Below are 26970 nucleotides of genomic sequence, written 5' to 3'. Positions count from 1 at the left end.
TTGCACATGTGAACTTGGCATAAAAGGGTCCTGTGAACAGGTCAATGATGCTTACAGTATTAAGTAAGATGGCAGAACAAGTCATATGTTTGTATGAACTTGAGGACAGACCTCCTTAGCATTGGAGTCTTCTGTGGATTGTCAATTCTCTGCAAAACTTTCAGATTAAAAATTACAGGTTTCATGCAATACTAGTTTGTTCAAGCTGCTTCTGTTTCCATAATCATGGACTTCTCAGTAGGTTCCATCACCAGGATCTGGTTAGAATGATCGTGGCACCATGTCCCTCCATGAAGTCTTAGAATTTTCACATTGGATCTAAGAGAGCAGTGTGACTTCTGTATGGATGAGTATGATTGGCTTTCAGGCTTCTGTCTCAAGACTTAATACAGAACCCAGAAAGCAACACATGATCATAAACTCGAGCTTTTCCATAAACTATAAAGAACAAGCCCAGAGGTGGTGATGGTAACATGTATATCCCAAGTTTGGCAATCAAGATAATCTACAAAAGAAAACATATTGTGAAAAAACGCTGACCTAAAACCTGATATTCTCACTAAAGTAATCTGTACAGCAAGCTGCAAAAAAAAGCTCAAGCTATTTGTTCTCCAAATTCTTTTACAAATTCCTTTACCTTAACTGCCAAGTTGATGCCATGGTCCAATACATTTACTTTCCAGGGAAAATTGAGGTAATTGAAGACGAAACTGGATGACTACAAGAGGATCATGGATAGAAGACCTGGCCTTACATGTTTATGGCTTCTCTTAACCTCTCCCAATGAGCAGGTGGAGTACAGTCTGGACATTGTTTCCAGTTGATGTATACTCGGTACATTTTGTCAGTTTCCATTGCTTTAAGCCAAAGAAAATATCCAGCTAAAGCAACAAAGACACCTCCCAATGAGCAATTATCTATAGTAGGGCTCAAGATTGAAGAATAATGTCTTAGTCCTCTGTATTCATGTACAGGATAATGTGACATGGACAAGTTTCCTACAAGTTGGGTCAAAGCAAAGCCACTCAGCTTGATTTTATGACTAGCTTTGTCCATGAGCAACACATTGTCTGGTTTCAGGTCCCTGTGCATCAACCCTCTACCATGCCAATAGTCGAGAGCCAAAGATATCTATAATGCACAGCTGTTGACTGCATCCTTGGGAATTCCAACCTGAAGAAAACAGATCAGTACCATGAGATTTAGATTGATCTGAGCAGTGACTTCTCCAAGGCAAAAATACCAAACATTGAATATGTTACTTTTGGGACAGTGGCTGCTATAGTGAATAAAACTGTTGGTGTGATTGACACATGGCAATCACATTAATGTGTATTCTGAGAGCCACTGCCAGATTAATTGGGCAGCTACTTATGTCCAGTGATAAGGTATTGGGAGACCCAACTTCATCATTTTGTCAGCTGGTATTTGCTTTTGGGTGCCCAATAGATGGTGCAACCTATAGGTATTTTTATGCAATAATAAAATTGGCCCCATTCATTGGTATTTGTCTCCAGACCACTGACAGAGCCAGCTGAATTTGCTAAGAATGAATGACCATACACTATCAATAGCTATTGACTCACCACTTATTTGGTCAACACCCATTTCTCCCAACCTTTACAAATTCATATTATCTTTCTGGGAAAAGATGGGCATCTTCTATATGTAAGATCATGGTGATTGGATAACTTTGCTTCTAGATGTGTGGAAACTTTTTACAGCTTATGTTGCTAAAAAACATCTGGATTTGCCAATGACCTACAGATAAACCTCTCTGCTAGTGTTGAGCATTCCGATACCGCAAGTATCGGGTATCGGCCGATACTTGCTGTATCGGAATTCCGATACCGACTTCCGATATTTTTTCAATATCGGAATTCGGCATCGGAATCGGAAGTTCAGTTGATTGACGGCCTGACGTCATCATGATGCGCGGTGTGTGCGCATCATGATGCGCCGTCATTTCGGGCCTTCCGGGGGTCTCTGCCGGCCTGCCGGGGGGCTGTGCCGGCCTGCCGGGGGGCTGTGTGGACTGCCCGGGGTCTCTGCCGGCCTGCCGGGGGGCTGTGCACCCTGTGGGGGTCTGTACCGGCCTGCCGGGGGGCTGTGCCGGCCTGCCGGGGGGCTGTGCTGATGTCCGGGGGTCTGTGCAAGCATCGTCCGATGGGACTACAAGTCCCATCGGGCGATGCCTGCTACCATGACAGTGATTGACACATTAGCCAATGATGGGACAGTAGTAGTCCCATCATCCGGCTAATGTGTTAAATGTTAAAAAAAAAAAAAAAAAAAAAAAAAAAATACTACATACATACTACATGCTACATACATACTACATACATACTACATACATACTACATACATACTACATACATACTACATGCATGCTACATACATACTACATATATACTACATACATACTACATACATACTGCATGCTACATACATACTACATACATACTACATACATACTACATGCATGCTACATATATACTACATGCTACATACATACCACATACATACTACATGCATGCTACATATATACTACATGCATGCTACATACATACTACATATATACTACATGCATGCTACATACATACTACATGCTACATGCATGCTACATACATACTACATACATGCTACATATATACTACATACATACTACATATATACTACATGCATGCTACATATATACTACATACATACTACATATATACTACATGCATGCTACATATATACTACATACATACTACATATATACTACATGCATGCTACATATATACTACATACATACTACATATATACTACATACATGCTACATACATACTACATACATACTACATATATACTACATGCATGCTACATATATACTACATGCTACATACATACCACATACATACTACATACATGCTACATATATACTACATGCATGCTACATACATACTACATATATACTACATGCATGCTACATACATACTACATGCTACATGCATGCTACATACATACTACATACATACTGCATGCTACATACATACCACATATATACTACATACATACAATACATTCATACAATACATACATAGACATACAGTACATATAACATAGAGTAACATACTTACCAATACTTGTCACATTGTTCCCCGAAGCCATTGTCTTTCCGGAATAAATATTAACATAACAAACCACAAAAATACTCACCCACGATCCGAAGCAGTCCACGAGTGTGTCCCACGACGATCTTGGGTAGAGAACTGCAGCATCAGATGATGCTGCCGTTCTCTACGGGCTGCAGGAATCCAATGACGGAAGGTAGGTATCCTTCCGCACTGTATTCCTCCGCCACTTAAAAAAAAAAAAAGTCCCTAGTCTCACTTTATGCCATTGCTGTGTGGGAAATTCCCACACAGCAATGGCATAAAGTGAGACTAGGGACTTTTTTTTTTTTTAAGTGGCGGAGGAATACAGTGCGGAAGGATACCTACCTTCCGTCATTGGATTCCTGCAGCCCGTAGAGAACGGCAGCATCATCTGATGCTGCAGTTCTCTACCCAAGATCGTCGTGGGACACACTCGTGGACTGCTTCGGATCGTGGGTGAGTATTTTTGTGGTTTGTTATGTTAATATTTATTCCGGAAAGACAATGGCTTCGGGGAACAATGTGACAAGTATTGGTAAGTATGTTACTCTATGTTATATGTACTGTATGTCTATGTATGTATTGTATGAATGTATTGTATGTATGTAGTATGTATGTGGTATGTATGTAGTATATATGTAGTATGTATGTAGTATATATGTAGCATGTATGTAGTATGTATGTAGCATGCATGTAGCATGTAGTATGTATGTAGCATGCATGTAGTATATATGTAGTATGTATGTAGCATGCATGTAGTATATATGTAGTATGTATGTAGTATATATGTAGCATGTATGTAGTATGTATGTAGTATATATGTAGCATGTATGTAGCATGCATGTAGTATATATGTAGTATGTATCATGTATGTAGCATGCATGTAGTATATATGTAGCATGCATGTAGTATATATGTAGTATGTATGTTGCATGTAGTATGAATGTAGCATGTATGTAGTATGTAGTATGAATGTAGCATGTAATTTTTTTTTTTTTTTTTTTTTTTTTTTTTTTACATTTAACACATTAGCCGGATGATGGGACTACTACTGTCCCATCATTGGCTAATGTGTCAATCACTGTCATGGTAGCAGGCATCGCCAGATGGGACTTGTAGTCCCATCGGACGATGCCTGCACAGACCCCCCGGCAGGCCGGCACAGCCCCCCGGAGCCTGCACAGACCACCGGCAGGCCGGCACAGACCACCGGAGCCTGCACAGACCCCCTGGCAGGCCGGCACAGCCCCCCGAAAGGCCCGTACAGACCCCAGAGAGGCTGTACAAGGGCAGGAAAGGGTTTTTCTTATTCCGATACCGGAAGTCCCATAGACTTGAATGGGACTTCCGGTATCGGAATCGGCGATACCGATACTTTTTTTAAAGATCGGCCGATACCATCCGATACGATACTTTGAAGTATCGGATGGTAGCGCTCAACTCTACTCTCTGCTCTATGGTCCAGTTAAAATCATTATCACATGTTTATACCTAATTTACCACTTAACCAACTCGGCTAACTTAAATCTTGGATATGCAGGAGTTTGCATGTTGACTGAGTTCCAGAGGGCACCATTAAAGGAGATGAGCAGTGAATGTTTATAAGATTGTCAGGATATCTGTGCTGCAGGGTGAGTTTTTATAATGGTGGAAGGGGACCAAGGGTTAGATCAGATGTCACCAGTGACTAGAGGGAGACATGAACAGTTTGCTTGATTTGTCTAGGTTTTGTGCACTGGATGGATTGGAGTGACTGTGAAATGTCAGCCTCTGTGCTGTACATGGGAGAGGGGGAATGGAGGGGCTGATGTCGAGTATACAGAATGTGTAAAGGGACAGTAGAGGCAAAAGAAAGCAGCAGCTAAGTGGTGTGCAATTTAACAAGAAGCATATTTGTTTAAATATCTGCCCAGCCTTGCCTGTCTCCTGACCTGTCCATATGCCATGTTTAACCGGCAAGAGACTCTGAAAATATTGCACTTAGAAATAAATTGTGTGCACACATGCGCTCCCGAAGCCAGATCTGAATTTATCAGAAGTTTTCTAGGATGAAATGACTAACTTGCTTTGAATAATTGCTTAATTAGCAAGTGCCCACAGCAGGCATTACTATGTAAGATGCATAAACGCTCATACTTGGCAGCAGAAAAAAAAACCAAGTGAAAACACTGAACATTTTAGAAGGGGGTCCCAGGGGTAACGTCTTTCCTAGCAGAGTGACATGGTAAGCATGCCGATATGAGGAGACTTTAAAGCTGCAATGCTCCTTTGGGAAATGTGCAAGTTGTTGTCTCTTCAGAGAGTAAGAACAAGAACTCTAGCGCCACCTATAGGGAGTAGCACATTGACCACTAGGATTGCTCCTTCCTATAGGTGGCACGAGAGTTCTATCCCCCTTCTGAAGAGACTTTTAGCAACATTATAGAAGCAAACGCAGGAACAAATGGTAAATGGCAGATGCCACGCACACAGATCACTGAAAAGCTTCTGGTATATTTCTAATGTCCACTCAGACCAAGGACAGATCAAATAACAGCACCAGATGACCATTTTCAGGATTTCTAATTCACTGTACACCTTTTCCTCCTTACATTTATTCTTTATTTTTACAGCCACGAGTTCCTTGCTGACTTGGTGTGATGGCAAGATGACCTGAGGTTAAAAATCACAACGGATCAGAACAAACTGCCATATATTATATGAATCTGTGTAATGGATCACTACATTGAATACGTATGTCCCTCCAGTGTATCTGGTGCAGGACACATTGGGGAACACTGAGGATAAATCAACACTTCCAAATCCTCCCTCACCAAGCTCTTTACAGAAGTCAAAACTGCACAGGTCAATAGGGTTTTCTGTGTTGTCCACATCTCTGAGCGATAAAGCACAGCATTTGGCATCACCATGGTCTTGAGCTGGCATGTCTGTGGCATCAGAGGTCATCATATACCTTCTAACTGCAGGGATTATACAAGATTCATTAAAATTTTATTTGAATCTCCAAATTTTACCCAATAAGATAAAATTAGCCAATTTGGTATCACTACATCTGAATAAGTACAAAAATGTGGTGTAATCCTTGCTTCTGGAGCCTTAGTATTTGTTACTGTAAAAGCTACTGGGTCGCCCTCCCAGGGCTGCGGGGTATTCGGTACTGGGCTGGTGTCAGGGGAACGTGTCACAGCAGTGGTGACCCAGACCATGGCCCTGGGAGCCCAAGTCAATGGCGGTATATGAAGTTAGTGAAATGGAACAGTTTGACGCCACCTGTGGTGCTCGGCAAGGGAGGTGTTAAGCCAACGCGGCAGACAGATCCTCTGGGACAGATGATGGGATGCAGCAGTATTGGTATAGCCCTCCACAGGCAGGGCTGATGTCCCAGGGCAGTGTAGCTGTAATGGGAAGGTGTAGGCAGTCTAAAGGATGGTACCCAGATGTAGTGGTGCTGAGCAGGTTGGCGCAAGAATGAATGGAGGACACTGAGGCTTGTAGTTCCAAGGCTTTACTCAGTCTGCGGTACACAAGGATGCCTTCCTCCGGGCTGTGTCCTCCGGGTTAGAGACTCAGCCAACTTTCAGGCCAGATAGAAAGCTCCTCTCCAACACTCCGCCAACATGTACCTTTCCTGAACGACTCCTCTATAGCGCCTTTAATTGTGACGATCTCCAGTACCGTGGTACTCTGAATTTCCTCCTATCAGATGTTCCTAACAACTCTACTCGTATGGCAGACAGCTGTAGCCTCTATCGGGGACTCCTTTCACCAGAGTCCTGGCTCTCTATTTAGTTGCTGTTGTGCCCCAAGTCTTAGATGGGAGTAGTGCATTTACAGGCAACTACTCCACCGGTGTCTGATGCAGAACCATAAGTGTCCATACAACCTTGGGGACTGGGCCCCAGACTTGCACTGAGAACCTATAGGCAGGGTTCCTCTTCCACCCCACGTCTCCTCTGTTCTCCTACTCCTTCGTTCCGCACTGTTCTTTCTCTCTTATGAAAGCTTGTTCTACGTCTTTCTCCTTCTGTTTCTTTCCCATGCCAGCTGGCTCAGATCACTGAGGCAGCTGCAGCACTCCTTCCTCCATCCCTTCTTCCAGGGATCCCCACTTCTCCCGAGTGGCTTCCTTCCTCACTGACCCTCTGTCAGACTGAACCTTTAATCCTACACTTTCCCTCTTTTACACATCTTGACTCCACCCACCTCCCAGCACATCCAGTGTTCCATGTAGGAAACCACCAGAGGTGCCCTGCTACTCTCTAAGCACTGAGCTGCAATGTGGTTGTGCAGAACAACCCTGTTGTGTGGGGTTGGAGTGTGGAAAGTAGTTCCCACCTTACCTGGATGGTGGGGCACTACACCTTAGGAGAAGGTGCAGTACCTCTGTGGCGACTGAGCCTCAGGGGCGCCACACTATAGCTACTGGTTATCTGGAAGTTCCATGTTTTTACCCAATCTTCATCTCCTTCTGTAATGGAAAGTAATCAAGACTCCAAAATTTTCCCAAAATTGTGTCCTTAACCACATATCTGTTTTGGGTGTTGCAACTTTCCCTTTTGTGATCACATCATTTGAATTTCACCTGACCACACAGATTCCTCCTAATCTCTTGTTTCTATATTCCAGTAAAACATATCTGTAGGACTGCATTCCCATGTGCCTGTCTTATTAGTGTGTATGTAATCTCTTGTAACTGTGTGAACTTGGTCTTGGGTCCTGTGGTAGCATGTAATATTATGTCAGTGTCGTGAATGAAGTGTAGCTCAATACAGCATTTTACACCATAACCCATGCAAATGTTTCCAGTAATATCTTCTGAATTGTCTGGTATGTCTTCATCTATTAGGTATTGTAGACTAGATCCTCTTGGACTTTGTGAATGTAGAGTTTTTGGAAAGGTTCATTCACTTCACTAGTATTTTTTCCATGATGTAAAAGATCTTCTGCATAGATCAGTTGAAATAGTATAGAGTAACAGAAATGTGATTCACATCAATTGGCTTTTCCTGAGATTTGTCTTCTCCTGTAGGATTGGTGTTGAATAAAATCCATCAAGGGCAGGATGTTTAATATTCCAGCTCTTATTGGAATCCATTTCTTCCTAAAATAAATGCAGTATCATTCTGCAATATACAACTTGCATTGATCAACATGTGCCCACACTTTATTGTCTGTGGGTAATTTTAACTACATTAGATGCTTGTTGAACAAGAATCATAACTTGTCCCATGGTTTCAATAACCTCAAAGGGACCTTCCCAGTTACTTTCCCAAGGTCCATTCTTCCTGACAGTTTAATCCTCACTAGAGCCCCTTTGTTGAATATAGATTCATATGTCGTCTCCATTCTCTGCGTTCTTGATGCAGCATGTGGAAGTATGGCTTTCAAGCTTTCCTGTAACTACTGCAACCATTTGGGCCTTGCAACAGCATCTGTTTGAGGTGTGGACAAAAATGGTTCATGTGGAAAAATTGCATTTTTCTTCCTGTCATTAGTTCAAAAGGAGGAAATTGAGTTGTGGAAGAAGTCGTTCATCACACTCAACAGTACAAAAGGTCCGGCATCAACCCAAGTATCTCCTTTGTCCAACAACATCTTAGCAATTCTGGATGTTATTGTTCTTTTCATCGTTTCTACAATACCAGCGGCCTGTGGATGGTAAGGTACATTAAACTGTTGTACCCCTAGAATAGTACAAACTACTTGCATGACTTTTCCTGTAAAGTGACTTCCTCAATAAGAGGTGACCATTCCTGGGATCCACCAAGTACAAAAGACATGATTAAATAATGCTCTCTGTGGACAAAGCATCATCTTTCCTGACATGTAAAATATAACCCATTTAGAAATAACATCTACTACACCAATGCATACCTGAGACCATTTTTACCTGATGGTAACAGACCAATCTGTAACATAGACCATGGACCATCTGCAGGTGCAATTTGGAGGAGTGGAGGTTTGTCCTTTTGGTCTTGGATTCATTTGAGCACAAATGAGACATGATTGAACAATACTTTATATAGTCTCTTCCATCTTTTTCCAGTAATCATTCTGAGAATGCCTAACCTTTTCTGTTGGCCTAAATGACCCAAACTTTCATGATTATATCTTGTGAACTCAACCTGTAGATATTTTGGTATAAACGCACAGAACTCCACTTTAAGTCATGACACAAAACCCCGCTTAAACAAACAAAAGGGAGGTTATGTATCCACCTGGGAAGTAACAAGAGATGTCTTTTTCTTCTGCAAAATGGATATTCGGGTCTGTTCTTGAACTCCTGAAACCTCGAGGGGTTAATGTTGAAACACTTTTCTTGTCACGGCTGCCTCTTTGGCTAGAATATCTGCAGTTGCATTTCCAACAGAGAATTCATCATATTTTTTATGGGCAGCAACTTTGACAATAGAATGAAAAGCAAAAAATGGTTTTGCCATTATCTCAAATTGTTTACAGCGCGTCACTGTGTGTAAGAGTCTTATTAAATTGTATAAAGCCTTTCTTTTCCCACACTGGCAAATCTGTCCGTGGGTGATGGTGACATAGTGCCGACATATTCCGCATTACATCCATGGATTCTTTACATTTTAGAGGGGGCTTGTACAGACAATATACACTACTGCATACCAATAGACATAGAGCAAAACCAATACCAAGAGGAATGAAGGCCCTGCATCATTCTGAAGACCATTATCTATGTATTGGAGGCTTCACATTATCTGACCTTGTATCTAGTTCAGATTCGCTCACAATTAGGAGCCATCTATTATCAATCATCTTGATGACAGACAATTTCAACCCAGAACAGATCAGCTGCAGCTTCTAGAATAACATGGTGATCTGAGAGATGTCTCTTCCTGCCATTGGCCTCACATCAGCTCCTCAGTGCTGCTCCTATGTGGTCACTGGTTATTGTGAGGCTCATTAGTATAATCCAGCATTTCCCCTCACCTCAGGTGTCTCCTTCTCCCTGGAAGCCAAAAATTTCCTTCTGCATTAGGCTGTTCACCCCTATTCTGAGGATGGACAAAACCTGATCCCTGAATTATGCAAATGTTGATTAAGTAAATTTGTGGGATAATGGCTTGTTTCAAAGAAGTTTCTTAGAATTTATTAATTTCAGTTGAGTGATCTGATCAGCTTTCACCAGTGGAGATATCTGGCAGTAAGGCTAAGTGCACACGGTGATTTTCTTCCTGTGGATTTTTCCGCGCAGACTTTAAGAAATCCGCAGGTGATATGACCGGCATTTTTCCTGCTGATTTCTTTTTTATTGCAGTTTTCCACTGCGGCTTTTCTTCTGCGGATTTGGAGAATGGAGCAGGTGGAAAACTGCAGAAAAGAAGTGACATGCTGCATTTTTTTGGACCGCATAAAAACCGCGTGGAAAAAAACGCAGCGTGTGCACAGCTTGCGTTTTTTTTTTTTTTTCTCAATTGTTACCACCCACCTTTCATGTCTCCCCTTTTTCCCCTCATAGATTGTAAGCTTGCGAGTAGGGCCCTCATTCCTCTTGGTATCTGTTATGATCTATGTGATTATTGTTATGCTGTAATGTCTATCGTCTGTACAAGTCCCCTCCGAAATGTAAAGTGCTGCGGAATATGTTGGCGCCATAGAAATAAAATGTATTGTAGTTTTCATTGATTTAGGCCGTGTGCACACGATGCATTTTACCTGCGGATCCCCAGCAGATTTTACCGCGCAGTAACGCTGCAGATCCGCAAAGTGATTTACAGTACAATTTAAATCAAAAACCACTTTGCACACGCTGCAGTTTATTCTGTGCGGTTTTTGTGCAGTCCAAAAAATGCAGCATGTCACTTTTCTGCAGTTTTCCACCTGCTCCATTCTCCAAATCTGCAGTGGAAAAGCGCGTAAAAAGAAATCTGCTGGAAAATGCATCGTGTGCACATGGCCTAAGTGTTCCATTGTTCTGCAGTGCTCCCAGTGGAAAGATTTAGTATTGCAGTATTCAGTGACATGTCATGGATGTCCATAATGGTTGTAATTCTAAGAAGTCTTAGAAAATTTCCACTTCTGATGCAAGATTGTGATATGCTTTATGTATGGATCAATCAGGACCGTAGACTTCTGTCTCAAGATTCAGGTTCTGTTTTTATCATAAATTAAAGCTGTTGGCTGTCCTGCATCTATTACCAATTCTTCATCAACTGCCAAGTTCAGGCTCATTCACACGTCAGTGTTTGGTCAGAGTTTTGCATCAGTGTTTGTATGCCAAAGCCAGAAATGGAACTTACCGAGAAAAAAATATAATTGAAAGACTGACTCCTCCTGTTCCTTATTTTGGAGACATTCCTGGTTTTGGCATACAAATACTGATGAAATACTGATGTGTGAAAGAGGCCTTAGTCTGAGTTGACAAGTTGGCATATAATCTAGCAAAAAATGGCACTCAGCTTGGTATTATGGTGACAATTTATTCCAGGAGTAGTAAGCAGTAGTAAAGGTTTTGGTCAGACAAGTGACCTTCAGTGTAATAGATTAACATAGACATAGATGATCATGGACACACATGAGTTGAGACTGGGCAAGAAGCTGCATGAAGGTAAAACTTACTAGCTGTATGAGCTCCTGAATTACCCTGGCTTTGTCCTCATGCAGTCCAAGGACCAGATCACAGCTGGCAATGCAGCCAGGAAGGACCACATTGAGAGGAAAGCATCCATCTCCAACAAGACCACCAGCTGCATATTCAAACTGCTACAAGAATCTGGTATCAGGACAGCATTTGTGACTAAGTGCAACTGGTTCATTGCCACTCTGTGAGATGATCCCTATAGAGTGGGTGTGCAGGAGAATAGCCACCAGTTCATTCCTGAATAGAAATCCTGGGGGTACCAGAAGGATATAAATTTTATCCTCCTAAAGTATAGTTGTTGTTAACTTTCTGGTTTTCCTCTGGCTTCTGGTGAGGGTGGTGGAGCTGGCTGTGTTGACAGAGGAGTCGTGAGTTCTCCATCCAGGCTCCCTCTAGTGGTGACAGTAGGCAATGAAGCTGATCTAAATGGCAGAGACCTGCCACCTGAGGAGGAGGACTGTGAGTGGACATCAGGAGTCTGACTGGATTTAAGTCAGCTGACTCCCTAATTTTTTTTTTTTCCTGCCCTGAGGTTCTGGTTTCCAGTTCTGCTCCATCCTTCTCAAGCTAAGTGTGCTCTGCTATTTTTTTTTTTCACATGAGATTTGGTCCGGATTACAGTTTTTGTGGTGAGCCAGCCCCAGCTGGGGCTGTGCTGAATTTCCATTCTGATGTCTGTTTATGCCTGTTTGCTTTTTGTCCCTGATCAGATTGGTCTCCTTTTTCTGTCATCAGAATATACCAGAGTGCTGATATAGGGAATTCAAGTCTGGTGACTTCAGGGTTTTTGTTATCAGAAAGTGTTGGACATTTTTTGGCAGAGTTTTGTGCATGATTGCAGACAGCATCTTTCCTTTCCTGTCCTTTCTAGTTGATGCCAATAATGACTCTCAATGGTCTGAAAATCAGCTGATTGCAACTAAACTGTGCTGGCCTTGTGATTGGCCAGGCAGAGGTGGACATCATGAACCATTCCACAGTGGCCATCTTTGAAATTCTGGAAAAAACATGGTCAGCACAAGACCACCCGATTGAATATAAAGATTGAGTTTGGTGTGGATGTGACCAAAAAAAGGATTGGTCTTTGCTGATGTGATTGATAATGACTTGTGGCATCTATGGCCCTCAGGTGATCAGACCAAGCAGAAGGATGAACAGACTTGCCACGTAAAGTCAAAAGAAACTGAGTGGGTTGCAGACAAAGTGAAGTTAGGCTACTTTCACACATCAGTTTTTTGCCGTCAGGCATGATCCGGCTTTTTTTAGAAAAAACGGATCCGGCATAAATTTTGGAGAACTGTAGAAACGGATCCGTTTTTTTGCTGGATCCGTCTCTGTTCCTGGAGGCTGGCCAATTGGATCTGAGCATGCGCAGACTTAAAAAAACCGGATCCGGTTGCTGGATCCGTCTTTTTCTGGATCCGGCGCATTCCGGCGCCCATAGACTTTCATTGTAGCAAAAAGCTGGAAGCGCCGGATCCGGCGCTTCCGGCTTTTTCGCCGGAGACAAAACGTTACAGTAGACGTTTTTTCAAGACGCTGGAATGAGAAGTTGCCGGATCCGGCAAAAAACGGATGAAACGCAATGCCATCCGGCACGATCCGGCGCTAATGCAAGTCAATGGGGAAAAACCGGATCCGGCATTGCATTTTGCCGGATCCGTTTTTTCCAAAAAAAGCCGGATCGCGCCTGAAGGCAAAAAACTGATGTGTGAAAGAGGCCTTACTGGTGACCTAGTCATAGCTAAGTATGGATTGTTGATGGGGTAAATTTCTGACCTAGTCCACTGTGAAAAGATTAAGGCTACTTTCACACATCAGGTTTTCGGCGTCAGGCGCGATCCGGCGTCGTGCCGGAATGCCGGATCCGGCAAATGTTTTGTAAAACCTGATGTGCCGGATCCGGTTTTCTGCCGGATCCGTCTTGTTCTTGACAGACAAAACCGGATCCGTCTCATCCGGTTCATCCGTTTTTCTATCCGTTTTTTCGACGGATTACGCCGGATCCGGTTTTTAAAATTGACCCTTGTGGCCCCTCAAGGCAGAGTACACTGGCAGGATGACAGAGTGTGAAAGATTTGTGCCCTAACCAAACTTGTGTACCTTCTGGACCAACAGTATATACCTTTGCCAACCAAAGTTGGCTATCTTGTCATGGTCTTACTATTTTTAGCTTTAGGCCACAGGTGTGTACCTGGTTGTGTTTTATGCAAAGTATTTCACCTTTTAACAAAAGTTGTGTACATTGTTAGGAAATCACCAACAATATACACAACTTTTTAGGTGAAATACTTTGCTTCAAACACAACCAGGAACACAACTGTGGCAAAAAGCTAAAATTTACCCACAGTTATATACCTGGTTTTGAATACCTTTTTACCTTTGAAATACCCTGTATTTAACCTTTTTTTTAAACATAGTTCGCCGCAGAAAGAAAAGACAGACAACCATTGTGAAACGATAATTTTAACTTTTATTTAAAATTTTTTTTTTTTTTTTAAATTTTTTAAAGTGCAAAAAACTTTTTTAATAAAGGTTTTAAACCCAATGGGCATTTTTATTAAAAAACACACATTACAATTCTGTGTATTGTGGGGTGGAAATACTGCTGGAGGGGCTGCAGGACACTTCGACACTGGGTGTGTGGAGAGAGGACTGGGATCGTGGTGGGGAAGGAACAGTTAGAGGTGAAGGTGTGGAAAAAACTACAGAATGGGTGGACATGTGGGAAGCAGAAGAGGTGGTGGGTGGTGGAGTGGAGGGTTGGGCAGGGACTGTAGGAGCAGATGTTGTACGGGGAAGGAGTTTGGTACGGGGAAGGAGTTTGGTACGGGGAAGGAGTTTGGTACGGGGAAGGAGTTTGGTACGGGGAAGGAGTTTGGTACGGGGCAGGTTGCTGGTACTGGGGAGGTTGCTGGTATGTAGTAGGAGGGGGAGGATGAAAAGTGGCTCGAGGGGGTGCAGATGTAATAGGAGGGGGAGGATGGAAAGTGGCTGGAGGGGGTGCAGGTGGAGGAACTACAGTGGTGGGAGGTGGAGGTTGGGAGGTAACCTGCTGTAGAGCACCGTGGCACGAATGCATTACATGCATCTGCTGGGCAGGAGAGAGCGTTTCCATGCGCTCCACAACAGACCTGAAAAAGGTGTGGTTTGGCGAAGATCTTGCTTCTGAATGCATGGTTTGCAGAAGTGTCTTCACCTCCAGAATGCTGGAGTTGATCTGCTGAAAGCCTGCGGAGATTTGCTCTGACAAGACTTTGAGACAGTTCTGGAAAGATGCATTCAGATGCAATAACTCTTAAGCATAACTCTTTTCCTGACCCCTCTGCCGCTGCCGCCCAGTACCCGCAGGTGTACTAGAGGCGGCAGGGGCAGAAGGGTGGGGTAAAGGGAAAGCGATCTCCTCACCAGCAGCTTCATGTAATGTAGGCGGCCACGATGCTCCTGTGCTGGTGGATGGGACAGATGGGTCGAATGTGTGGGAAGGCAGGGAAGGTGCAGATGTACCGGGGCGGTCGAAGTGTCCCTCGGTGCCGGTCTCCTCAGGGATCGCCTCAGAAGGGTCCAATCGTGCAGGCTCCCGAGTGCTGCTCACCGTGCTGTGGAATAAAGAGAAAAAAAAACAATTAAAATACTGACATGGTATGGCCCTGGCTGAAAAAAAAAAGTTACATCTTTTTCACATGTGGTGTGTAATATTTACCTTCTGGTGAGCATTGTTTCCCGGAGGAACGACAGGGCTTGTGCGTACTTGTACTTGCTCCTGCGTCCTCCTGATCCACTCGGGGCCCGCATCTCTTTATTGAACTCCTTCTTGAAACGATCCCTCACAGACCGCCACCGATTCACAATTCTGTTCCCTGAAACGAGAAAGGAGTGGTTAGTATACAACATCAGTGTTTCACAAACTCCAGTCCTCTTGGTCCCCAGGGGTCATGTTTTCAGGATTTCAATAATAAATAGAAATCCTGAACACATGATCCGTGGGGACCACGAGGACTGGAGTTCGGGAAACACTGGTTTACATCAAGCAACCGTTACTGTATATACTTACGCTCTTTAATCTGGGCCCGAGCTTCGAGGTCCTCCCAGCGGCCCACAAGGAGAGAACAGATTTCCTCCCAGAGTCGTCGGGTAATGATCAGGTCAGCGTGGCGGCGGTCAGCCATATTCCAGAGCGGCTCCCTTTCTCTGACGAGATCGATGAGGCGGTCCACATCAATCCCTCCATCCTCACCGTCAGAGTCGGGAGCACGCTGTGAAGGCTGTGAAAGAAAGACAAAAATAACATAATTAGCCTCCACAAAAGAAATGAAATAAAAAGTGCAAAAAAAAAAAGCAAAAATATTTATACTTACACGCTGGTGACCGCCGCGTTGCTGTCGCCGACGACCCTGGGAGGCACTGCGAGGACCTCTTGGCCGAGCACCAGATTGGGAAGACTAGAGAAGAAAACAAAAAATGTTATGTCTTTGGATGTAGGCATTTGTTTGCTGTGTGTGGTCTGCAGATCATTGTTTTCTATGTGTTGTGTGTAGTGTGATGTTGTGTTTCTGCGTTTGATGCAAAAAACTTACGAATTGTGAGCCCACTCCAAGCGTCTGTCCACCCCTTCCTTCTTCTTCTGGGAGCTCCTCTTCATCTTGTGATTCCTGTTTTGAAATAAAAGGCAATGAATAGACATATATTACAGAGATGATGGATTTTGGAAATAAAAACTTACCGTCAAACGCTGACGAGGCGAGGGAGGGCTCCCAGAAGAAGATGTGCTGTCCTGTTGATGGCCAGACTCCATGGCTGTGGGTATTGCTGCTGCCAGTGATGCCATTTCTGCTGCTGCTGCATCTCTTTGGCGGCTGTTGAATAAAGAGAAACAAAGGGCCAATGAATATCTTGATATTCCATGGCCCTAGTTTGGAGGAATGGGGGATTTGATAATTACAGTCTCTCATCTGCTTCTGGACTCCCCTCCCGTTCAGCATGCTGCTCCATTTGGGGTGGTGCTGATGGTGCTGCTGCTGCAGATGTCTGCTGCCTTCTCCTGCGCCTGGTTGCTGTCTTGGGTGGCATGTTGGGTGTGGCTGAGGGTCCCATTGTCTTCCTTCTATATATCTCCTGTGGGCAGAGCTACTGAGCATGCTCAGACCAAAAAAAACGGATCCGGCGCATTGCGGCGCTCATAGGCTTTCATTGTGTGAAAAAGCCGAACGCGCTGGATCCGGCGTGTCCGGCTTTTTCGCCGGAGACAAAAAACGTTACAGTAGACGTTTTTTCCAGACGCCGGATCGCGACACATTGCGACACATTGCCGGATCCGGCGAAAACCGGATGAAACGCATGGCCATCCGGCGCAAATGCAAGTCAATGGGGGGGAAACCGGATCCGGCATTGCATTTCGCCGGATCCGGTTTCTGTCAAAAGCGACGGATCGCGCCTGACGGCGAAAACCTGATGTGTGAAAGAGGCCTAAGCAATCTGTGAAAATTATGGCATCCCATGTGAAATGAGGGAGATGTCTGATCACAAAGGACCTGATGAGACTGCCTGTCTGTGTTGGTCTCTCCAGGCATGTGATGTGACTGTCACACAGCTGCAACACATGCAGCTGCGGCGCCTAACTGCTGATAAATGGTAGCGCTCCAGGTTTCCGATGCAGCTATTAGGAAACCGCTAATGGTATTCTGATAAGCCCTAGTGATGGGTGAGCACTAAAAAGCTCAGGTGCTCATTGGTTGGGTCCAGCAAATTGGAATACCCAATAAACACGTCTAACCAGCTCAACGTAAGTCAATGGGAAAAGTAAGCACTTGTGCCACGACTTCCCACCCCAACCCCCCTCGGGTGATTTTGGGGCCTAAAAATAAATCTGAAATCATTAGGAACAGTGTTCAAATTACATGGTATCATCATGGGGAATACCCCTGGAAGCATTTCAGACTCCCAGGTCACAGCTATGAACAATGTTGTCAGTCCTATGCCATTTTTACAGGCACAAAATAAAACATACAAAAATTAAACTGAAATGGATTTTCCTGGGAAATATGTTGAGGAACATCCTTTTCATGGTAATGTGCATGTAAGACAAATAACCCAAAACAAAAATGTTATTCCACCACTTGGGCTATGTTCACATGTAGTGTTTTGGATGGTTTTTCAAATTTTGGCATTGCTTTCAACCAAGACAAATGCGTTCACTGGGAAATGTCACTTGAGGAAGTGGAGACAAAAGGGAGATGGTAGAAAATGCTTCTTGTGTATGGTGCAGCCATTAGTAGAAGATGGGGGTGTTCCCATAGTGCTGCATGAAGTATAATTCAGAATTCTGTTCTGTGCTCACCTCCATTTGTCTTGGCAGTACTGTGCAGCGGTTTGGCTGATTTGCACATGGTTAGTGATGGGAAGGGCTCTTTTACTCTTATTGAGTACTGTTCAAGAAGCTTCTTGAATCATCTTTATCACATTGCTTTCCTGGATTGATTCCTTCTTCCACTTCATCTTCTTGGTCTTCTTTCTTCTGTCCACTTTCTCTTAATTGCTGTAGATCTGTGGAACTAGACAGACAAGTTAGCTAACTTACACTCTCAATGGTAGCGATAACTAAAACTAATTGACCAAACATCTTCCATAATGCATCATTGCTTATCTCCACTTCTATAAAGATGGGTGGCAGGGCTGCCTATGGCTGGAGGTGAGACTTACCTTAAGCTTTCTCCTTTCACCCAATATTGTTGTTCAACTTCAGATGGGAAATTCCTTCTTACTGATGGGTATGGTTGATGTAAGTTCCAGCAAGTTCTTGATCTTCAAAGGTTTTCTTGTGCCATTTGGTAAAATAGCTCTTGCCTTTTTTGCACTCACCAAAGGTTGATGAAATCTAGAGAGAAAATGCTAGTGACTACCATACAAGTAAGCATACAATTCCTACTATTCAAGCCACATGTCACTGTCCTTAGTACTAATCCTCAATTCCCAATTCAGACCATCCTGACCAGAAGCACAGGCAATCACCACCTCTTGGTGTACAATTGTTAGTGGAAAAGTCAGGTCCAGCTTCCTGGTGCAGTTGAGCATTTGCTCTTTCAATATATGCAATAGTGCAACACACAGACCCCTACTGCCATCCTATGCATTTTGACTCTTGTACTAAGACTTCATAAGAGTCAAAACTCCCAGGCTGGCAAGAGGCGTCTGTTTGCTGTGATATACTGGAATATGTATTGAAACGGCAATAAATTAGTAACTGCACCTAGAAGCTGGACATGTCTTTTCAACGTTTCCTACTGTTCACTCACTTCTCATGGAGCTTTTCCAAGTCCTTCCCAGAATGTGTAATGGGTTGTCCTTTTAACGTCACAAAAAATGGTTAACCATCTTTGAATTCTTCAGCTGAGTTGGTCAGATAAATTTGAGGTATGTTTCGAATAGCTATTGAATAAACATTTTAAGGATTTGCTTAGCTGAACATAGAACAAAGTAAATATATTGATTTACCCTTACACACATCTTCCTGCCAGGGCCGTATTGTTTGTGCTGCCCTAGGCACGTTTAGTGCTGCCTCCCCCATTGGTGAGCATGAGTAATGCAGACACTGTCGTCAGTGACTTGGGCTACTGTCAAATCAGCGATTTTTGCATTTCGCAGCAGATCCAGTAGTTTTTCTGCATTTGCCATGTAACAGATCACTTGTGGCAGCACTGCATTCAGCCTCATTTATTCCCTATGGGACTTGCAGACGTGTGACACTTGGGGTTTTGCCGTGATCCAGCAAATGCGGTACTTGTAGCAACTGAAAAAAAAAAAAAGCTGCTAGGTCTTGAATGAGGACTGATCTATGTGTATGCCCATGTATCTTTCCAAGATACTTCCAGCAATATTTTTACACGTTCATTCTATTCATCTGAAATCGGTTTGCATACATATTCAAATGTCTATATAGTGAGAGATATAAATATTTAATGGATCCTTATTGTCTATATGCAGTGGCGGATTAAGTGGACTATGGGCCCGGGGCTGTTCATAAAACCTGGGCCCCTGTACCCCCCTTCCCACCTGAGCGCTGCGGTCCCTGTGCGGGAATTGACAGCAGTACGGACCGCAGCACTTGGTTTGCTGTGGGTCCATACGGAAAACCCGCCACCATTCCACCACGTGTGGACATGGCCTAAAAAGACGTTGCACATAAGCTGTAGGCCTACGGCCAATACGCACAAAATCGCCCAACGTGATCTTGGCCATAGGGGATCCACTTTAATGTCCCCACTTTAATTTGAAGTCCCCTTACTTCATCCATCGCAGTCCCCTATCACCCACTCACTTCATCTGCAGTGCCGCTTCATCATTTGCAGCCCCTTATCCCCCTTCCATTTCATCATGTGCAGTCCCCTTCGCCCCCAACTTCATGTGCAGCCCCACTCCCCCATCATCATGTGCAGTTAATTTTACCCCCACATCATGTGCAGTGCCCCTTACCCCTAATTCATCATGTGCAGTGCCCCTTACCCCCAATTCATCATGTGCAGTCCCACTTACCCCCACTTCATGTGCAGTGCCCCTTACCCCTAATTCATCATGTGCAGTCCCACTTACCCCCTAATTCATCATGTGCAGTCCCACTTACCCCTTAATTCATCATGTGCAGTCCCACTTACCCCTTAATTCATCATGTGCAGTCCCACTTACCCCTTAATTCATCATGTGCAGTCCCACTTACCCCTTAATTCATCATGTGCAGTCCCACTTACCCCTTAATTCATCATGTGCAGTCCCCCCTTACCCCTTAATTCATCATGTGCAGTCCCCCCTTACCCCTTAATTCATCATGTGCAGTCCCCCCTTACCCCTTAATTCATCATGTGCAGTCCCCCCTTACCCCTTAATTCATCATGTGCAGTCCCCCCTTACCCCTTAATTCATCATGTGCAGTCCCCCCTTATCCCTTAATTCATCATGTGCAGTCACCCCTTATCCCCCACTTCATCATGTGCAGTCACCCCTTATCCCCCACTTCATCATGTGCAGTCACCCCTTATCCCCCACTTCATCATGTGCAGTCACCCCTTATCCCCCACTTCATCATGTGCAGTCACCCCTTATCCCCCACTTCATCATGTGCAGTCCCCCCTTATCCCCCACTTCATCATATAGAGGCCCCAGTCACCCCCCCCATTTAATTCATTTTATAAATAAAAAAAAATAAAAAAAGTTCCCTATACACTTACCTCACAGCCGGCTCGCTCCCCAGCAGCGCCTCTGCTTTCAGCATCCTCCGGGACATGTCGGCGCGTGCACGATGATGTCATCGCGCACGCCCGACATCTGACCCGGAAGTACAGCCGGAGCTGAGCAGCCGTCAAGGTGACGGCCGTGCACAGCTCCCGGCCCCTCATAGAATGTGACGCGGGCGGCTGTCTGCTGCCGGCGGCATCACAGCACAGGGCACGGCCGGCCCTGTACAGGTGCTGGGGGAGCGGTCCGGGTGGCATTTGCCTCTCTGCCACCCGGCCCAGCCCGCCCCTGCCCCTGGGCCCCCAAAAAACCTTGGGCCCGGGGCGACCGCCCCTATTAAGATCCGCCATTGTCTATATGGATATTGATGTGCTTAAAATTTTCTGATGCCCTGTTTAGATCTGTACCCTTTTGGTATTTTGTTTGTCATGCACAATTGCACTTTGTCTCCCCCATGTTTGTTCTTAGATGTAGTAATACATTTTGATCTTTATTAAATAAGTGGGCTTTTTTGATCGTAGTTTCATAGAATCATAGAATCAGAGTTGGAAGGGACCTCCTGGGCCATCTGGTCCAACCCCCTGCTCAAAGCAGGATTCGCTAAATCATCCCAGTCAGATGTCTGTCCAGCCTCTGTTTGAAGACTTCCATTGAAGGAGAACTCACCACTTCTCGTGGCAGCCTGTTCCACTCATTGATCACTCTAACTGTCAAAAAGTTTTTTCTAATATCTAATCTGTGTCTCTTCCCATTCAGTTTCATCCCATTGCTTCTAGTCTTTCCTTGTGCAAATGAGAATAAAGTTGATCCTTCTACAATGTGACAGCCCTTTAGATATTTGTAGACAGCTATTAAGTCTCCTCTCAGTCTTCTCTTTTGCAAACTAAACATTCCCAAATCCTGCAACCTTTCCTCATAAGACAGGGTTGGCAGACCGGTCACCATTCTGGTCGCTCTTTTCTGAACTTGCTCCAGTTTGTTGATGTCTTTTAAAATGTGGTGCCCAAAACTGGACACAATATTCCAGATGAGGTCTGACCAAAGAGTAGAGGGAAATAATGACTTCACGTGATCTAGACTGTATGCTTCTGTTAATACATCCTAGAATTGCATTTGCCTTTTTTGCTGCTGCATCACACTGTTGACTCATATTCAGTCTGTGATCTATTAGTATACCCAAGTCTTTTTCACATGTGCTGTCACTTAGCCCTATTCCTCCCATTCTATATATGCTTTTTTCATTTTTATTGCCCAGATGTAGTACTTTGCATTTCTCCCTGTTAAAAACCATTCTGTTAGTTGCTGCCCACTTCTCCAGTTTATTTAAATCTTTTTGAATCCTCTCTCTCTTCTCTAGTATTAGCTATCCCTCCTAGCTTTGTGTCATCAGCAAATTTAATCAGTTTACCCTCAATTCCTTCATCTAAATCGTTGATAAAGATGTTGAACAATACAGGGCCCAGGACAGAGCCCTGTGGTACCCCACTTGAGACATTCTTCCAACTGGATGTGCAGCCATTTACGACCACTCTTTGGGTCCGATCACTAAGCCAGTTATGAATCCACCTAACAGTTGCCTTGTCCATTCCATACTTAGTAATTTTTTCAATAAGGATTGTATGAGAGACTTTGTCAAATGCTTTGCTGAAGTCAAGATGTACTATATCTACAGCATTTCCTTGATCCACCCAATCAGTGATACCGTCATAGAAGGAAATTAAGTTAGTCTGACATGACTTATTAGTTAGAAACCCATGCTGACTCTGTTTAATCACTTCATTCTTATCCAGGTATTGACATACATGTTTAATAATTTGTTCAAAGATCTTTCCTGGTATAGAAGTCAGACTCACCGGCCTATAGTTGCCTGGGTCCACCTTCTTCCCCTTTTTGAAGATAGGAACAACATTTGCTCTTCTCCAGTCTTCTGGCACTTCTCCTGTTCTCCAAGAATTTTCAAAGATTATGGAGAGGGGTTCAAAAATTTCTTCTGCTATCTCCTTCAGTACTCTGGGGTGTAATTCATCTGGACCTGGAGACTTGAATTCATTTAGGTTAGCTAAGTGTTTCCTCACTATCTTTCTGTTTATAGATATCCTGGATTCTTCTATTCCCTCAATAGGACAGTGAATAACAGTTGATGTTGCATTTCCTTTCTGAGAGATGCAAAATAGGAATTTAAAAGTTCAGCCTTCTCAACATCCTGTCTTACTATTTCATCATTTTCATCCTGTAAAAATCCTATAGCATCTTTGACTTTTCTTTTACTTTTGACATATCCCCAAAATCCTTTATTATTGCTTTTGACATCTCTTGCAAGCCTCAATTCATTTTCAGCTTTAGCTAATCTGATTTGTGCCCTGCAGGTTCTGCAGACAGCATTATATTCTTCTTTAGATATGCCTCCCTCTTTCCATTTTATAAACATTTTTTTCTTCCTTTTTAGCATGTGCTTAAGTTCTGTGTTCATCCATCCTGGTTTCCTTAAATGCTTCCTATTCTTCCCTCTTTTCGGAATTGTTAACAACTGTGCTTTGAGAATTTCATTTTTCAAGATTTCCCATCCTTCCTGGACATTTTTGTCTTTAAGGATATCCAGCCATTGGATCCCTCCAATTCTCTTTCTGAATCCCTTAAAATCTGCCTTTCTGAAATCTAACCTTGACGTCTGAGTCTTCACAGGTCTTCCACCTCTAGTAATCCAAAATTCTAAAATAGCATGGTCGCTACCTCCTAGGGTCCCAGCCACTTTTACCTCCTCAACCATTTCCTCCCTGTTTATAATGATTAGATCCAAGGTAGCAGTTCCCCTAGTTTTCTCCCTTACCTTTTGGAAGATAAAGTTGTCAGCAAGAGAGGATAAGAATTTCCTTGACCTGTTAGTTTTGCCTGAGAGAGATTCCCAACAAATGTCTGGATAGTTGAAATCTCCCATGACAACTATGTCATATTTTTTGGAGAACTTGGCCATCTGATGCATAAAGAGTTCATCTATATCTTCGGCTTGCACTGGCGGCCTGTAGTAAATGCCTACAATGGTGTCCTTTCCATTGTTCTGTCCTTGTATTCTTACCCAAACAGTTTCCACAGAACTCCCAGTCTCTGAAGCTTCAATCTCTGTGCAGATATACGCGTTTCGAACATACAATGCGACACCCCCTCCTCGTTTATCAAGTCTGTTTCTTGCAAATAAGTTGTATCCTTCTAGTCTTGTATTCCAATCATGTGTATTGTCCCACCAAGTTTCAGTGATTCCAATGACATCATATTTCTTCTCCTGCGTTAGTAGTTCCAATTCTCCTTGTTTGTTGCCCATGCTTTGTGCATTAGTATAGAAACATTTTAGTTTGTGATTGGTTTCTCTTTCTCCAATATTTTTATTAATTAGATTCTTTCGTCTTTGTTCTTCCTTTCCACTTCTAATAGCAGAGTTCTCAATAGCATTTGTCAGGTGTATGGCTTTTTCTGGTCTTTTGCTTCCCTTCCCATGTTGTTCTAGTTTAAAGCTCTCCTTACAAGTGTAGCAAGGCGACTTCCAAATAAATAGTTTCTTTTCTATGTTTATATTCAAATGAGGGAGTAGATCTGTTGCTCCAGCTCTATACCTGCTCGGTGCCACCTCTTCCTGATCAACTTGCAGCTCTTTTTTTCCAGAATGAAACACATCATAGAGGCTGTCAGTGAAGCAAAAGCAGGTAGCACTCTGCTGGAAATAGAGCTGGAGTGATAGAAGGTTAAGATCCACCACAGTCGTTAGGCATAATTTATATATCAAATGAAATGCTGATTACTGAATAAAGGGAGAAAGGGGCCGGCCATATAAAGGTGTTAACTGAGTTTGTCTTTAAAAGAGCTACATGTGGGTCGCCCTCGCGCACACAGGGCAGCGGGGTACTCGGTACTGGGCTGTTGTCAAGGCAGGAATGTGTCACAGCAGCGGTGACCCGGTCTGTGGCCCTGGGTGCCCAATATCAATGGCAGTGATGTTAATGGTGTTAAAGTTTATATGAATAGTTCGAGACGCCACCCGTGGTGTTTGGCAAGTAAGATGGTAAGCCAACGCTGCATACAGATCTGTTGAGACTGATGGTGTGGTGCAGTAGAGATGGTAAAGCTCCCCACAGGTGGAGCTGTAGTCCCAGGGCAGTGTAGGTGCAATGGATGAGGAGAGGCACAGAATGGTATGGATGCTGGTACCCAGGTGTAGTGGTGCAGGAATAACTGAACGACACAGGAGTATGCGGTTCCAAAGCTTTACTCACTGTTTGCAGTTCACACAACTGCCTGCCTCCATACTGTGTTCTCCAGGTCAGGGCTCCAGACAGGATGGGATTCTCCCTTCCACACTCTGCCAACATGTACCTTACTGAACGACTCCAATGCGCCTTTAGGTGTGAAGCACTCCAGTACTTTACCCTGGAATGCCTCTCTCTGTGTTCATAGTCTATACTGGTATGACAGACAGCTGTAGCCTGCTTCGGGGACTCCTCACTGCGTCCCGGCTCTATATTCAGTTGCTGTTGTGTCCCAAGTCTATGATGGGAGCAAGGCGTTGGCGGCTCACTACTCATTCGGTGTCTGTTGCCGGACATAAAGATCCAATCAACCTCGGGGACCAGGCCCCATCCTTGGCGCTCTCTGGACTGGAAGGGTTCTCTTTCTCAACCTGCTTCCCTCTGTTCTTCTGTTCTCCTTCGTTCTGATCTGTTCTATCTCTCTTATGGAAGGTTAGGTTATCAATCTTATCAGTCTCGTGTCAGCAGCCTAGATCACTGGGACCTGCTGCAGCACATCCCTCAGACACCCATCTTCTCTCTTCTCTCTCCTCAAACCAACAAACCACTAACTTTCACTCTTGCCACTCTTTTGTATCTAACTTCACCCGCCTCCCCAGCACCTCTCGTGTTATGAAGCCAGGGACCACAAAAGGCACCCTATGACCTTTCCAGCATAAAGCATGGATGGGTCCCTGCTGAACTATCCTGTGTGTGGGGTGCAGGTGTTGGAATGCAGAAAGTAGTTCCCAGCCTACCTGGATGGTGGGGCACTTCACCTTAGGAGAAGGTGCAGTACCTCTGTGGCGACTGAAGCCTCAGGGGTGCCATACATGCACACATATAAGGCTTGGAGGGGTTAAATCCTGCAGACTGCCTTTAAATAAATACATTGGAACATGGTGTATAAGTATGGTAAAATAGCAGTCCTTATTCCACGAAGCGCTACAACTCCTTTAGTCAACTGATCAATGCTGATGTCAATATTGATAGCCTATTATAAGGATAGGATGAGTGAAGAATTCTGAAACCACGGATATGTGATAATCATTCTAAATAGTGCTTGGCGCTCTTCCATCCGGTTCTCATTATCAGACTCCATGAGCACCTGATCAGAGCTACAAGGAACATTATGGAGGTGTATCCACTTCTTCCTTCTCATTGCTGCCCTCCTATGTCCACCATTCTGAAGATGACACTTTGTAAATCAAATGGATATTTGATGATTCCTGTTGTGGGCACTCTGACTCAGAGCACAAGTTGTTGAAGGTAGATATCCATGATCTGCAATATGGTCCAGGTCATTTGGATAATTATTTGTGGAATCAGACAGTTGATAATCCCGTCTCCTATCATAGCATTCTTGTATGCCAGGGTCATTCCATAAATATTTCACTGCATCTACATAAGGGATCTCAAATGAGCCCACCTTCTCAATATCAACTTCCCGAAATAACAGTGCATGGCCCTTGTTGTGTTGCTTCTTGTATGGAATTTTAATGGTCTCCCTTGCCCAAATCATAGCTTGCATTGCAGTGAATATGTTCTGGCACACAAGCTTAGTGAAGCCCCTCTTCATCAGCGTAGCCAGATCCATGGATAATCCTTATCTGCTCCTGGTGGGTGTCCCTCTTGTCTTGGTGGAGCTGCCAGTCTCATCACTGTTCCTCTGAGCTTCCTTGGCCTCCTCGCTGAGGCAGCACACCATGATGGACTCCAGACTCAT

General features: G+C 43.9%; 1 long non-coding RNA gene and 1 pseudogene across 1 annotated transcript in view; one reads left to right on the top strand and one right to left on the bottom strand.

The window, feature by feature from the left end:
- Nucleotides 1-26970, top strand: part of LOC141047985 (uncharacterized) — a 227564-nt gene that overhangs the window by 54079 nt on the left and 146515 nt on the right. The gene's annotated exons all lie outside the window — the stretch shown is intronic.
- On the bottom strand, nt 201-26970 carry LOC141048006 (guanine nucleotide-binding protein G(q) subunit alpha-like; annotated as a pseudogene).

This window comes from Dendrobates tinctorius, unplaced genomic scaffold, assembly GCF_039654945.1.
Source record: "Dendrobates tinctorius isolate UK_male_01 unplaced genomic scaffold, ASM3965494v1 ptg000131l, whole genome shotgun sequence".
In the NCBI taxonomy this organism is placed as follows: domain Eukaryota; kingdom Metazoa; phylum Chordata; class Amphibia; order Anura; family Dendrobatidae; genus Dendrobates; species Dendrobates tinctorius.
The sequence above is the reverse complement of the archived record's forward strand: the minus strand, read 5'-3'. Positions and strand labels throughout refer to the sequence as shown.